At 42.6% G+C, this 14,658-nt stretch overlaps 1 protein-coding gene across 1 annotated transcript in view; it reads right to left on the reverse strand.

Annotated features, from left to right (window-relative positions):
- Positions 1 to 13,668, reverse strand: part of PLPPR1 (phospholipid phosphatase related 1) — a 141,734-nt gene extending 128,066 nt beyond the window's left edge. The window contains exon 1 of the mRNA XM_090131999.1: positions 13,531 to 13,668. The gene's annotated coding sequence lies outside the window, so the exon portion shown is untranslated. The remainder of the gene's footprint in view (positions 1 to 13,530) is intronic.
- Between the last annotated feature and the right edge of the window lie 990 nt (positions 13,669 to 14,658).

Consider the following 14,658-nt stretch of genomic DNA (forward strand, 5'->3'; position numbering starts at 1 on the left):
CAAAAAATCTTTCAAATTCTGTGAAAAAGGCTGCAACAGGAGGAAGAAAGTTGGTATGGAAAATCCCTGGCAGCACTGCACATCAAAAAAAAAAAAAAAAAGAGCATCAAAAAGTCTAGCATTTGTCTTGAAAAATGGACACCCAAAGATTTCAGTTTGCAATTTATTTTTGTCTTTTGTTTCATGTTAAGGCTGTAAGAATGACCAAGATGGGAGCTAAGACTTGGCTAGCAGAATAAAGATTTCTAAAAAGTTGAAAAAATTTAACACAGCAATTAGAAAGAGACAGAATACCTGCATTACTCACTGCTTAACTTAAGTAAACCAGAAATGAAAGAAAACCCTCAAGTACTATTCTGATTGGCTTAATTTCATACAGTGATGTGTAAAGCATAGGCTGCCTGCTTACGTTTGTAATTCACTTTCACATGACACAGGCTATCCTCTTCCATAAACCTATATAACTCCTCTAGCTGCAACAAATTCAGCTGTCAGCCGTGATCAGTACCACAAACTTTCCCTTCATGTCCAGGTGGAAAGAAAGGGGGAAAGAATGTATACTTCTCTGGAAGATAGCTGTCAAGTTTAGATGCCTTTTCAGAAGATGCTCCTGAGACAAGATATGCATTACTGTGTATAAAAGACAAGCAAAAGAAACCCCTTCCCTGTTTGCTCAGTTGGTCAAACTAGGTGCGTGTTCCAAAAGCGAAAGTAGAGAAAAGGAGCACTAAGAGGGCTCTGCTTTATAGACTGGTCTGTAGAAGTGAAGGTCTGCATTAACATAGATAAGTTAAAATAGGACCAAAGGTGGAGACCCCACCTTCAGCCTGGAAGATATAAATAAAACAGGAAGGCAGCAGAGACAAAGGCTCGTTCCTACAACATCTTTTTACATCTCTTGATACTCACATAATCACTACCACTTATACCACTTCATTCAGATTTTTTTTTCCACCTCTCCTATGTCATATCACCTGCCTTTTGCCATCCCACTGAAAGTCCAGCTTTATCTTCAGTAACCCACATTTGTCATATACAGGCACGTTGTGCATGTATCACATGAAGTTTTGCATGCCTTTCAAGATAACAACTACATTTTCCCAGCACCCCAGCATTTGTCTGCAAGCTGTCAACTGCTTGGATGTTCAGCTACTGCTTAAAGCAAATGGATAAACAGAGCATGAACCATTTCTGCTACATTAAGGCTGAGGGAGATTGAAGTTCTGAGAATTAGTTTCTAATTCCCATCTGTCACTCACCTGAACTGAAATATTTCAATTACTTCTTGCACTCCACAATTCATCAGCAAAACCTTCCAGCAGAAGAATTCTTTGACTGCATAAATCATTTTTTGAAGTACCAATCTTGAATCACTGATGGTTTGATTGAAACTTGGAATCTCACACTCTGACTTAAAACAAACTCAGTATTGCAGCTACTACCCAAAATGCCCTTACTAATTCTTCCACGTAATCACACTTTACTCTCCTGATACAGTTATTGAAGAAACCTCAGTTTCCTTCTGCTGACATCATTATTACATGGAGATAAAATCAAAACTGTAAGACAAAATAATAAATGAAGATTGAGATGATCAGTAAATTAAGGAAGGGCAACTGGATATTCAAACAAGGTTGGGAAGTACCAGATTCTTCAGAAAGCCAAGATGGAAACCAACCTGAAAAGAACCTGGCCTGCCAGCCAGGCTGTTGAAGGCTCTGCTACTGAATGTGTGAACAAAACCCAGAATAGTCGTATGACTCAGAAAGTCACACAAAACCAGTCACACAAAGCAGACAATGCCAGCAGGTAAGGCATGAGTTGTTGTGAAGACAGGATTCCTAAAATGTTGTTGAGGATGATGAACACCACTGCATCCTGAGATGGACACTTCACCCTGAGGGCTTGGTCACATGCAGAGAAGATAAGTGGATTTTTCTGTTATGACAGAGTAGAGGAGCTGACAAGGGGCGAAGCACAGGAAATGCCCTAGGCTGATGCCTAGAAAGACACAGGCATCCCAACCTACTATCATCCTCTTTTTTTCCCACAGAGCCACTCAGTGCCAAACAAAACATATTTAGGTTTTGACACCACCAAGGCAAAGATGGCAAAATGTGCTTTTCTGTCCTGTGATTTTATGAGCTTTACTTGAAACTCACGCTGTGCTCTCTCTGCTCTAATTAACATACCATTTTCTGCCTGACTCACCTCTCCTTCACAAAACAGTGTAGATTTTATTCTTGTTTTTCTGTTTCCCCCACTGAATACTTTAAAGAAGAAATAAATACTTTTTCCTCTTTTCTTTGTTATCTTCAGTACTGACTGGCTTCTGCTGCAGACTACAGATCTAAATGAAATTTTACAAGCATTAATGCTTACTATTTTGCTTAGTATTTTTCTATTGGCTGTCTTCAACTACTGCCTATGTCACTGTAAGAAGCAAATCTAATCTCCATGTACTCCAAGGTGAAATTTAGCATGAGACCTGTGAAACAGGATTTGGAGCTGAACAGTGGTTTTGCTAGTCCTCCGAATCAGGGCAGACTTCCTGAGATCAGGAACTATTGTGGTCTCAAAAGGAATTCAGGAGCCAGACAAATATGAAAAGTTGTCTCTACTCAACAAATCCCTCCTTTTTTTTTTTTTTTTTTTTCTGTTGTTGTTGTTATTCTTTGTTTTTGACAACTACTATTTCCAAAGCATGTCTGTCTTTGGAACTTTACTCACACTTACAAGTGTATTTTCCTGCCCAGAATAATGCAGCCAAACATCAACTTTTTTTGATGTCTCTGGTGCAAGAGTTTAAAGCTGGGAAGCCATTTCACTGAGTTATTCAGCTAAGAACTCCATGAATAACTTTGGATCAGATAAAGTCATCTTTAAGGACTATAAGGTACATCAATCAGATCAAGTCTCCGACAGGAGCAGAAACAGTTTCAACTGTATAAATGAATCCAAGGAAGAAATATCTCTGAAGATAAATGAAGCCTTATTATTGTACACGGAAGGCAACATTAATAATATAAGGATGTGTTATGAAGACGTTAGTTTCCCAAAAAGACATAACTGAAGAAGATAAAGTTATTTGTTAGCCAAGGTAAGTTCTGGCAAGCAAGTGAAGGCTTACAAAAAAAACAGTCTTTCCTAAAGCACTAGTCAAGTAGATATTTCTAGTACCAAAAAATAGCTTCTGAAAATATGTTTTTTAAAAAAATTGCAAATTCAGTCAGAAATTCCCTTCTTGATGATGCTAAATTGCAGTCGGCAGTGGACAACATCTGTCATGGAGGGCACTGACGTGGCAGATGATGATCATCACATGCTGCCAGGAGTGCAGCAACAAGCAACTCCCTCACTTAGCACAGTCACTTCCAAGAAAGTATCCCACACATGTTTCAACAGCATTAGTTAATGATGGTCTCTGCCCTGATGGCAACCTGAACATAGGTGAGTAGGACAAATTTCAAGGTCATATGAGAAAGGGACAACATACTCCAGATGCTCTCTGGATTCCAGACTACCAGGAAGGATAATAACACCCACCCCTAAGTTCATCTAGCCTGAGATATAATACAGTGTATTTTGTGTATTAAGACTATCAACATAATTCTCCTTAAAATAACGCCAATTATTTGATAGTAATAATGATTTTTTTCTGTGTAAATGGAATATTTATAGGGCTACTGCCTGGAAGTCACTGAAGGGCAAGCTTCTTCTTGAAATGGATTACTTGATACTCTAAAGCTGCATTTCCCTTTGAGCACCCTGATGGTGTTGAACCAAAGACATGAGCATTAGGTTGGATTAAAGACTGCAGACTAATTGTAGATCATTATGTACTGGAAAATACAGACTGTCATGACAGGAAATGCAGATCCATCAGTATTGAAAAAGTGTCAGGAAGTTAACATTTATTGTTTACTTGATCTGTACCTTCATATTTAGAGATGAAAGCCAACAGAAACAAATAAGGTGACTTTTATTCATCCATTATTTGGAATGGAACCTCCTTTTATTACTCTTTGTTTAGCTAGACATTAGTATTTCTTTATGAAAGTTGTTTAAGTTTACTTATAACTCTGGTGGTAGTAGGAAGCAAGGTGTGATGCCTGGGGAGGAACATTGTTACGGGCTTAGGAAAAATAAAAAACTTCTCAGTTGAAGAGTTGTTACACTGAGGTGGGAAAAATTTGGTTCCTCTTTCCTTTGTCACTCTTGGGAAACACAAGTAATATTAAATAAATGCAGCCCATCCTATTTATACCACCGGTACTCTGCTGAACACCAGGTGGCTGCCTTCCCTTAAGAGACCTTCAAAATCTGAAGGAAAGAACAGAGAAGTTGAAAATCAGTCAGAGAATGGACAGAAGAATATAGTTTCAGTCAACAGTGCCAGCATTTGGTTTCAAAGTTGAACTCTTTCTTGCTATCTTGTTTGTCTATATATTTATTTTATAGATAGGGACTAGATGCTGTAAAGAGCACAAAGCAAACAAAATGTTTCATTCTATCTGAAATGGCATCACATTTTCTTCATGTCAGTAAGACAAACAGCTTGTACTTATGGTCAACCAAAAACAATTTCCTTCATGGTTCCCTACTCCCTTACTTTACCTCTTATGTCCAACACAGAACCACAGACTCCAGAAAATCTCTGTAAGAACCTACTTAAAGAACACAAATGTATGCCCAGAGAGGTGGTGCAGTTATCATCCCCAGAGGAGTTTGAGAAATGTTTAGATGCTGTACTGAGGGACATGGTTTAGTGGGAAATATTGGTGATAGGTGGATGGTTGGACTGGATGATCATGGAAGTCTTTTCCAACCTTGGTGATTCTGTGATTCTACTTAAGTAGAACTGCGGAGAGCAGGGGACCTTCACTGCACCCTTAATCTCCATTTGTTAATTCAAGCACCATTTCTTTTTTCTTACTCTAGATACCAAATTCAAAAGTAGTATAATCTCAGCAAACTGAAGACAGCAATATACTTCACTGAAGACATTCTTCACTGAAAGAATGGATGAACTCTCACATGTTCCTCTAGAAATAAACATGTACATAGTAAAAACAAAAACAAATAAAATACTGCAACTCAAAAAGGTTGTTCCTTTTATGTTGCAATATTAAATAAAAAACAAAGCAAAGTCTCCAAAAAACAGCTGTATATCAGTATTTTTCCTGTGAATAGTACTTCTTCTTCTTGTTTGAGGTCAAAATTTTTAAATCCGGAGTAATTTTTGGCAGAATTCTCTATGTTCCTGAATTTTATTTTGCTATGGAAACTGCCTGCACAAGAGAAGTGAAGTAATAAACTAGCCAGTTCTAGTCAAAATTTCCTCCATTCTCATACAAATCACAGAAGGGAATGATTGACACAATCTTTGAACAACCTCTCTTGAAAGATATTTTCTTGTAGCACAGACACTAACGTTCTTGCTGAACACCTGTGAATTAGTTATATTCTGCAACTGTCTTGCATAATGCCTTAGCTGAGGCACGCTGCGTACAGGCCAATTGCAGCACCCCTTATGTAATCTGAACCTGAACTCTGTGATAGCCTGTGGGTGAGCCAGGTGCTGTTTTGCTTACGTGAACTGCACGTCCCCATGGGTGGGGTGGCAGGACAGATTAATTTGGCCTCTACATTGTCATCACAGCTTCTGTGTAACGTTCAAGTTGAAGATAATCAAACTCTTCATTGCCTTTCAGTTGCCTATCTAACATATTTGAAAATTTTCAACTTATTTCTCAGATAAAGGGATTAATGGCTTCAAGTACAGGAAATACACTAGAGCAGAAGTGGAGGCACTATATTGGTCAACCTCACACAGACAGTTGCTTCTCTCCATGCTGCAGTGGTGCCTGAAGTTATGTACCAATAACTTTCTTCTTGTTTTGGCAGTCTCACTGTAGCCACGTGTCTGCCATGCACAACCCATGACCTACCTCAGGTTTATCCAAAAACACTACAAAATGTGTCCTTTGTTTGCTCCTCTGGAACCACAGCCAGAACACCTCTTTGTGCACACTGCATCTGTACCTGGAGTACACAGACACATGGAGGAAGCAAGTAATAGAGTCTCAATAAGGTCCAGAGGACATTGGGTGTATCTTGAGTGGTATTTTATTTGCTGAAAGACATTACCTGCTCCTAATAGTTGTGGTATGTCTTTCCAAATAACAGTCTGTATTCTCAAGGTAACTGAGACTAATTTGCCTTGCCTGAATGGTGCAAGGATGTGAAACCTCTGTAAATTTTTGGCTTACATTTGCACAAGGGAGACATGAAATTCCCAACTCACCCTAGCATTAGAAACGTACCACTGGAGAATGGTGTCATCTGACTGACCTTGTTCTGCTGTTAAAAAACATACCAACTATCACCATTCACAAGCTGAACTACTTTCTATGAACAGCTTGGATCCCCAAGTACCTCTACTGCAAAGATGATCCACAATCAATTAATTTTTCATAAATCATAAAATCATTTGAGTTGAAAGAGTGCCTTAAAGGCCATTTAGTCCAGCTCCCCTGAATTGAACAGGGACACCTACAGCAGATGAGGTGCTAAGAGCCTGGTCCAGTTGACCTTGAGTGTTTCCACGGATGGGGCACTCACTGCATCTCTGAGCAAGCTGTGCCAGAGCCTAACCACACTTACTATAAAAAAACTTTTTCCTTACATCTAACCTAAATCTCCCTTTGTTCTATCAAAACAGACCCTGTTAAAGAGTCTGTCCTGTCCCCTTCTTTCTTATAGCCTCCCTTTAGATACTGAAAGTCTGCTTTCAGGTTCTCCCTGGAACCTTCTCTTCTCTGGGCTGAACAGCCCCAGCTCTCTCAGTCTGTCCTCACAGGAGAGGTGTTCCATCCCTTGGGTTATTTTAGTGCTCTCTTCTGGATGTGCTCCAACAGGACCATGTCTCTCTCTTGGAGACAGCACTCACACCCAGTTCTTTGAAATCTGTTCCACTTTCAGCTTGGTAGGTTACAGCCAACAGTTCTGCAACCTACTATATACCACAACTATTAGAAGCAGGGATTTTGAGCCTCCTGACAAATCTCTAAGGCACACCAGAAAGATGTTTATGCTGTCATGCATTTTCCCTCCTCAACCACACTGAAGTTGGATGACACCTCCCCACTTCTTCAAGAGTAGCACAGCAGCACTCAAAGCAACCAGCAGGTTCTATCCTTACAAAGTATCATCTGTAGGCATTTTGCATTCTGCAAGGGCAGTTATCCCACCACCCTGCTCTTTGCAGGCTGTCCTCCCTTGCTTGCCCCAGGTCTGCCTGCTGGAGCTGGTATGGTGTTTAATGAGTGCAGCCAAAGCCAGTCTGACAGGTGGGAAAGATTTTTAGCATGCAAGAAAATGAATATACAGCAAGACTGCTCTGTGAGAGGGTAAGATTCCTGTGTGAGATTGTGTAAACAGTACTTCTGACTTCATTTACCCAAATATGGTATGCCATCAGAACAGCATTATTCTCGCAGGAGTGCTTCACTGGTATTACAAGCAAGCCCCCAGCACAAAGGAGTGTGATTTAGATGTAATAGGGAAAAAAAACCATGGTTTTATGATGGCTTTTCATTCTTCCAGCACCTTTCCTTTCTCCCTTAAATGGTTCTTATAGGATTCTGCAAAAAATTCCACCTGTGTTTCATGAAATATATTTTTCAAGTTTCTGAGTGTCTCAATCAATTTAAAAACAAGCAGCTAACACAAACTGACTTGCTTTTCAGTTCATGAGTTGTGAACTCTCCCATGCACAATGAATGGAAGAAGTAGAAAAAATAAGTTACTGTATAAAAGGTACTGGTAATTACTCAGCAAATACAGTAAATTATTGCATGTGTGGAAATTAAACGTACTTCTTTTTTCCACCGAATACTTTACAAGTGTGGGTGACAGAAGCATGCAGCAGAATATAAATGTGATACAACTGCCTTTTGCAGTATGTGTGTTTCCATCAAAGTTGGATTTTTTCCTCCTCTTCTTCTCTTGATTGATTTGAACTGATGGGCTGTGAAGCAGGATTGTGAGCTCACTGGTGCCTCAACAAAGCAGAAAAGAGAGACATGAGAAACATCTATGAAAATGTACATCGAAATCTCATGCTTCCATTTGAGTTATTGAAGAGTGTGGCTATTTGGAGGGGAGTGAGACCCTCAGCTTTTCTGGAAACCCATTAGCAACAACAGACTCCAAGCAGGCATTGAGGTTAGCTCAGATGAATCTGCAGGGGACATTACGCATGAGATCCAGACATGTTTGCTGAGATTTGTACACAATCTGTGCTCGCAGGAGATTAGGAATAAGGTTCAATTTTGTAACTGCGCAGAAATCAACTTTAAAATGAGTGCTACATCCTGCAATTGTAATGATGGACTTAGTAGTCACAGTCTCGCATTTGCCTCTGTACCTCATAAATTCTGCAAAGTCTTTGTCACCGGTAATAACGGCTGTGAAAATTATGTTTTGCTCCTCCATATGATACTTTTCTGAGCAAAGAATCAGCCGTTCACTTACAGCCCTTCACAGTGCAACAAAGAGAAAAGGAAAATCAAAGGAACGGTACACTTTAAAGGCTATTTAAACTAGGTTAAAGGAATGGAAGATATATGAAAACATAAACCATGCCATCTTATCATGGATAAAAGTCATGCTGTTTGAAAAAGAAGAAACCTTACTCCAAATACAAAGGATGTCCAAGTCCGTGGGTGACTTAAAACTGTGATCCTGAAGATACAGCTCTGTTGGCTGGCAACAAATGGCATGCCTTCAGATTTTTCCTGGTCCTTAGATCCCCAGAGGACACTTTAAATCAATTATTAGCACATTTGTGTGCAAGGACCTGCCTTGAAGCTAATTCTAGTTCTGGTTAAGATGTGAGAACAATGCAGCATGGAACTTTCAGAAAAATTGATCAAAACACTGTCCTATACATGTTAGCCCATTCTGCTCCCACTCTGCTGCCTGTGTCACCCTCTGTCTGACTAATTAGATCCCCAGTCACTCTTGCATGATCTTCAGTACAATCGTAAGAATGGCAGCCGCACAAGACAAACCAGGCAGTCCAGTGGAATGTCCTGCACCTCACAGTAGCAAAGCTCCACAATTTGCAAACAAGGTACAGAAACCCACTGATGGAAGGGAGGTTATATTGCATTTCAAGAGACACCATGATCCTTAGAAAAAAAAGTGGTAACACAACAAAGATTACCGTACGAACAAGGCTGCCCATCATCCTCAGCCAAACTGGAACTGCCCACATGACTGTTCAAGACAAAGACAAGCTCATATGCCTAAATCTACATCCTTTATTCACGGTGTAACTCTGCCTAAGAGGACCAGGCAAAAGGAGAGACTGACGCAGTGAATGACTGGTGAGAAGGTCTCAGCACTAATAGCAAGAAGGGCTGTTCAGTTTGATTTTGATGATGCATAGGTAGGCTGCAGCTACCAACTGAATATGTATTCCGAAAAGAGAGGGATGGGTGAACATTGACTTCATATCTAACAACCAAGTGAAAGATTACTCGAAGTAGTTACTGATTCAACTACCTAAGTTTTTCAAACGTAGTTTGTATCATCCAATAGGCACTGACGGTAACATAACTTTAACAAAAATATTAAATCTTCAGAACCAGAGTGTACACAGAGAAAGAAGTGCCACTCAGACTATTCCCTCAGCTACTGCCAGGCATCTCTGAAAAGCACCACTGAAGAGCAAATTTCATCTTGGATGCACAATAAATAGCAAACTGCCAAAGTAGGTAAGAGTGAAGAATCTGTGAGCAGGTTGCAATATCAATTTCACACTATAGTGGCAATAAACATGTTGGCCTTCAGATTTATATCAATGCCCCATTCAAATATTGCAGCATCATAAAATCATACAGTCATAGAATCCTGGAGTCATAGAATGGCTTGGATTGGAAGGCACCTCAAGGACCATCATGTTCCGTCTCCTACATCAAATAAATGGGTTGGCTGCTCAGGGCTCCATCCAACCTGGCCTTGAACACCCCCAGGATCAGGGTATCCACAGCCTCTCTGAGTAGCCTGTGCTAGCATCTCTCCACTGTCTCAGTGAAAAACTTCCCCCTGACATCAGACATTATGCAGAAAATTCTGGAGGACTAAGCTCTAGGCTGCCAACCACGATAATGGAGCAAAGCTGAATCTGATTAATTCAAGTGGGATTTTCACCCAGAAAAGGATGGGCTAAAAAACAAGCAAAGGTTTCAAGAAAACAAACAAACAAACACAACTTTTAGCATAGCTTGTACTAACGGAGCAAGGGGCAATGTTTTTAAACTGGAAGAGCATAAATGTATATTAGGCATTAAGAAGTGTTTTTTCACTATGAAAGTGGTGAGGCTGGAACAAGTGGTCCAGATAAGCTGTTGATGCCTCATCCTTGCAAGGGTTCAAAGTCAAGTTGTACAGGGCTTTGTGCAACTTGATCTTGAAAAAGAAGTCCCTGGTTGGGGTGCTTGGATTAAACGAACTTTAAAAGGTTATCTCCAACCCAAACTATTCCATGAATCTGTTATTTAAGCTTTAGTAAATAGGAATGTTTTCACTTCCTAAGAAACAACAGCTTTGATTTCAGTAACTCAAGGCTAGATTGCAGAGTCAAATTCAGTAGGCTTGTATGAATAGAGGTGCGGAACCACGTATCACAAATCTCATCGGCGTAAACCAAAAGAGAGAGAAGAGAGAGGCTGCCAACATGAACCAAAAAAACTATTTTTTTTGTTTGTTTCCCAGGGAAGGAGCAATACAATCCTTATTCTCTACAGAACTTTAAGTGCATTTTACATTTTCTAACCCTTTTTAAAAATTAAACCATACTTGGTATTTTGGTGAGATAACTGCATCTATGTAGCTAAGGTTCCATCAGGAACTTCAAACCCTTTCAGAAAGCTGTCCTTTTGGCACATAACTTCAGCCAGCAGAAGCTGTAGATATCTGACAATTCCACAATTATACCTCACTCAAAACAATATTCACCATGGATACTGAGAAACTGGACAAGCATACTTCCTCCATGCTGCTGTTTTCTGCAGAACAGTAAGATATGTGTGGCCATGGAGACTATTACAAAGTGGAAAAATTAGAGTGCTGGGAAGTAGACCAACCTGTTCAACATACAATGAATATAATGAAGTATTGTATAATAGTTACATAATGCTTTTGAATTTAAAAAAAATGCTTCAAAAAAACAGACAAACAAAAAAAACCCCACAAAACCCAATGTGTATTTAGACTCCTACCACTGAACAAAAATTGAAAGGAAGAGTGAGGAAAAAAAAAAATAAAATTATTTCATGGTTACTGAGGTTGTCAGAGAAAAGTAAGATACAATATTAAGATAACAAAATGAAATGGACTGCTATGGCCCAATTAAAAATTCAAAAATCTTCTACTCCTGAACTTTCTCAATTCAGTTAAAATATCTAATTACTATATTAGACCCACCTAGAGGATCTGTAACTGAGCAGAGGCTATTGTATGCCTAAGGAATCAAGACACAGCCCTCCACCAGTTCTTTCTCCCCTCTCAAGTATCACCAAAATCAGAAAGAAAAAGCACAGTCCTTGGTGTTCATTAACCTATTTCAACCCACACAGTGACGACTTCAACTGTTTTGCTGAGATACATCAGCCATTTCTGAAACAACTTCACATCTAGCACCAAAGAAGTAGCACTAAATATCATCCTGAATTTAAAAAAGTGGGCTTAGCATGCTTTTTTCCATCATAACTTGCTTTCCACCCAGGGTGGGCATAGGCTGCCATTCATTGAAATATGCTGGGAAATTTGGAGAGGAGAGGAGGGAAAATAAGTAAATAAGGGGAGGCAATAGAGATGAGTTGTAATGGTTCCCAGTCACCGACAGATACTGAAAAGATGTCACCTTTTCCTTCTTCTCCCTTATGTCAAATCTGCAAATTGTGTTCTCCTGTGCAACACATTCACATTTACCTATGGACAAATGCAAAAAGGATACTAAAAACTTTTAGAGATTCACTCTTTTTTTTTTTATTTTTATGCAAAACAAACAACAAAAAAATAATAATCACACATTAAAGTAACAAAATGACTTAAAAAAAAAAAGAGGGACCTCCACAGGAGTGTCCTTAGATTAAACTGAATCTTTGTGTTCAGAAGCTGAGGCAGTCACACAGAGCAGCCCCTGACCCATTCTGGAGTAATTCCTCTGGAAACCTCTTTCCCCATCCGAAAACAAGTGCACATTCAATGAAACCTGAAGCATTGGAAAAAGCAAACAAACACATAAAACCAAAGGAAGATAACCCTTTATTGGGCCCAGGTATAAATACAGGCAGAAATCTGAGAAGAGAGCCACAAACCGCTCCTTTTCCTCATCCTACCCACCTCATTTCCAGCAAGGACAATACACTCTGAAGTCCCCCTCCTGCCCCAGGTGTCTCCCAGTCCCAGCAAGCCCATGAGAGCCCTTATGTGCAGCACCGCTGCTGTTACCCTGACCACGTGTTCCTTAAGAACTCAGCAAGAGGGACAGGAAGAATTGAATAACCTCGGGCATCAGCTAGCAAATTGCATCTCTCTACCTGCAAGCTTTAAGTAACAGCTGACCACAATGCCACCATCTTTTCCTTTAGATTTTCACTTAGATTTTCTAATATGCACAAAAAGTCTCGGGATCAGGCTTCCCAGAACATCCAATACTGGCAGCGACGTTGCATGTAGTGTTTTTCTTACGTCTCTGTTCTGCAGTCTTTTTCCCGCATGTAACGTATCCATAATGCACTACTGCAGCAAGCAGTTTCATTCCAAACTACCAAACAAACAACTCCGTAGTGCTGCGAGAAAACGTGAGAGGAGAGCACGGCGGGGGAATAGAGTAGCAGAAAGATGGTGTCCGCCTTCCCTTACGCCGGTCTCTCCGTGGGATGATGGCAGCCAGCACCGCTCCATCCCCAGTCCCACAGGCAGAGAACCAACACGCGTTGACTACAGCCGTAGTAAAACCATGCCGCTCGGCTGCAAGGGCAGCCAGGTGGGTCAGGAGGAGAGGATGGGGGGTCTCCTCGTGGGGAGGGCGCGCCCGTATCCCCGTGGCAGGGGCGGGGGATAACTCCGCGACCTCCTCTCGGAAAGGTACCTCTCGATAAATGCCTTCGCGTCGCTCCGGAGCCGCTTTCTCCACGCTGCACACCAGAAGTGTGCTGCACCTCCTCCTCCATTCGCCATGTGGAGAGCAGCGAGCCGGCCCCACACAGCTTCCCCAGGCACCCCAGTCCCGCTGCCTTCAGCGCTTTCCAGGGTTATTACAGGTGCAGAACACAAACCTACAGCCGCCCGCATCCGAGCCCCTTTCGGAGCGGAGAACCACGCCGCGGAGCGTCCTCACCGCCGCCTCCCGCCGCCCCAATGCCCCCGCGGGACGCGCCGGTCGTGCCCCTCTCCCGACCCCCACTCGCGGGACGCGGCCCCGGCCCCTCGCGGCCCCCCGGCCCCGCTCACCCCGAGCTGCGGCCCCGCTACGGGCGGCGGTCTCCATGCGGGCGGGCGGGCAGCGCCCGCAAGTCGGGCATCATGGTCCGCCCTCCCTCCTCTGCGCCGGTGATGAGGGGCGGGGGGGACGCGGTTGTCTTCCCTTTTTTTTTTTTTTTTTTTAATTATGATTACTTATATTTGATTTTTCCTTCCTTCACTCCCTCCTCTTTTTTTTTTTTTTTTTTTTTTTTTTTAATGATGACAAGAGGATAATTAGCGCAGCTCCTTCCCCATCGCCCGCTTCTCCTCCTCTGTTTCTCCGTGAGCTGGAGCCGCGTTCCAGCCCCCCGCCCCGGCTGCGGAGCGGAGGGAGGGGAAAGGGGCCGGAGACGGGGACAGGGAGGGGCAGGCGGAGGGGAGGGAACGCGGAGATTCCCCAGCTGTCCGCGGCCGGCCGTACCCCAGGACAGCCCCTTTGTGCGGGAGCCTCTCTTCGCCGGGGTTTCCCCGGTCCCACGCGCCGCCGAGGTGTGTGTGTGTGTGTGTGTTTGTGGGGGGTGGGTGGGTTAGACGTCTCCCACCCTGGAGGAGCATTTTGCTAGCGCTAATTCAGAAGCTGTCCCCGTTCTGCTGTGTCTCCCCCAGCGCCGGTTGCGGAGGGCTGACAGTGTCCTCATCCAGCACGGTGGGCTGCTTCTCCCGCAAATGAGAACGGGAAAGGAAAAGAATGAGCAGAGAAGCGAAGCAGAGACGCAGAGGGATGGGGTCGGGGCGAGCTGTAGCAGTGCGGCTGTCCCTAAGCTCCGGGAGGTGGGATGAGGGAGGGATGCTCCGGGTGAGGCGGCCCTCCGCCTGAAGGAGGGCAAGCTGATGGCAGGAGGGGAATCCAGGCACTGCGTCAGCGGCTGTCGGCCCCCAGCACCAGCCGCTATCACCGACCAGAGCCACCGCACGTCCTCACACTGAGGAGTGTGTGCTGCCCTATGTGCGACTGAACTGCTCCCGTTGTGCATAAGCTGCTGGGCCAGGCTGAACTTGTGGCACCCGACGTAACCTTTTCTCAACAACCTATTGCTTGTGAGACTCAGTGAGAACACGGAGCGCTGTGTTAAGCTACAGTTTGACTCTCAGCCACAGAGGTGTTATTATCAGTGA

Source organism: Phasianus colchicus, chromosome Z (genome assembly GCF_987193195.1).
Source record: "Phasianus colchicus chromosome Z, bPhaCol1.hap1.1, whole genome shotgun sequence".
Classification (NCBI taxonomy): domain Eukaryota; kingdom Metazoa; phylum Chordata; class Aves; order Galliformes; family Phasianidae; genus Phasianus; species Phasianus colchicus.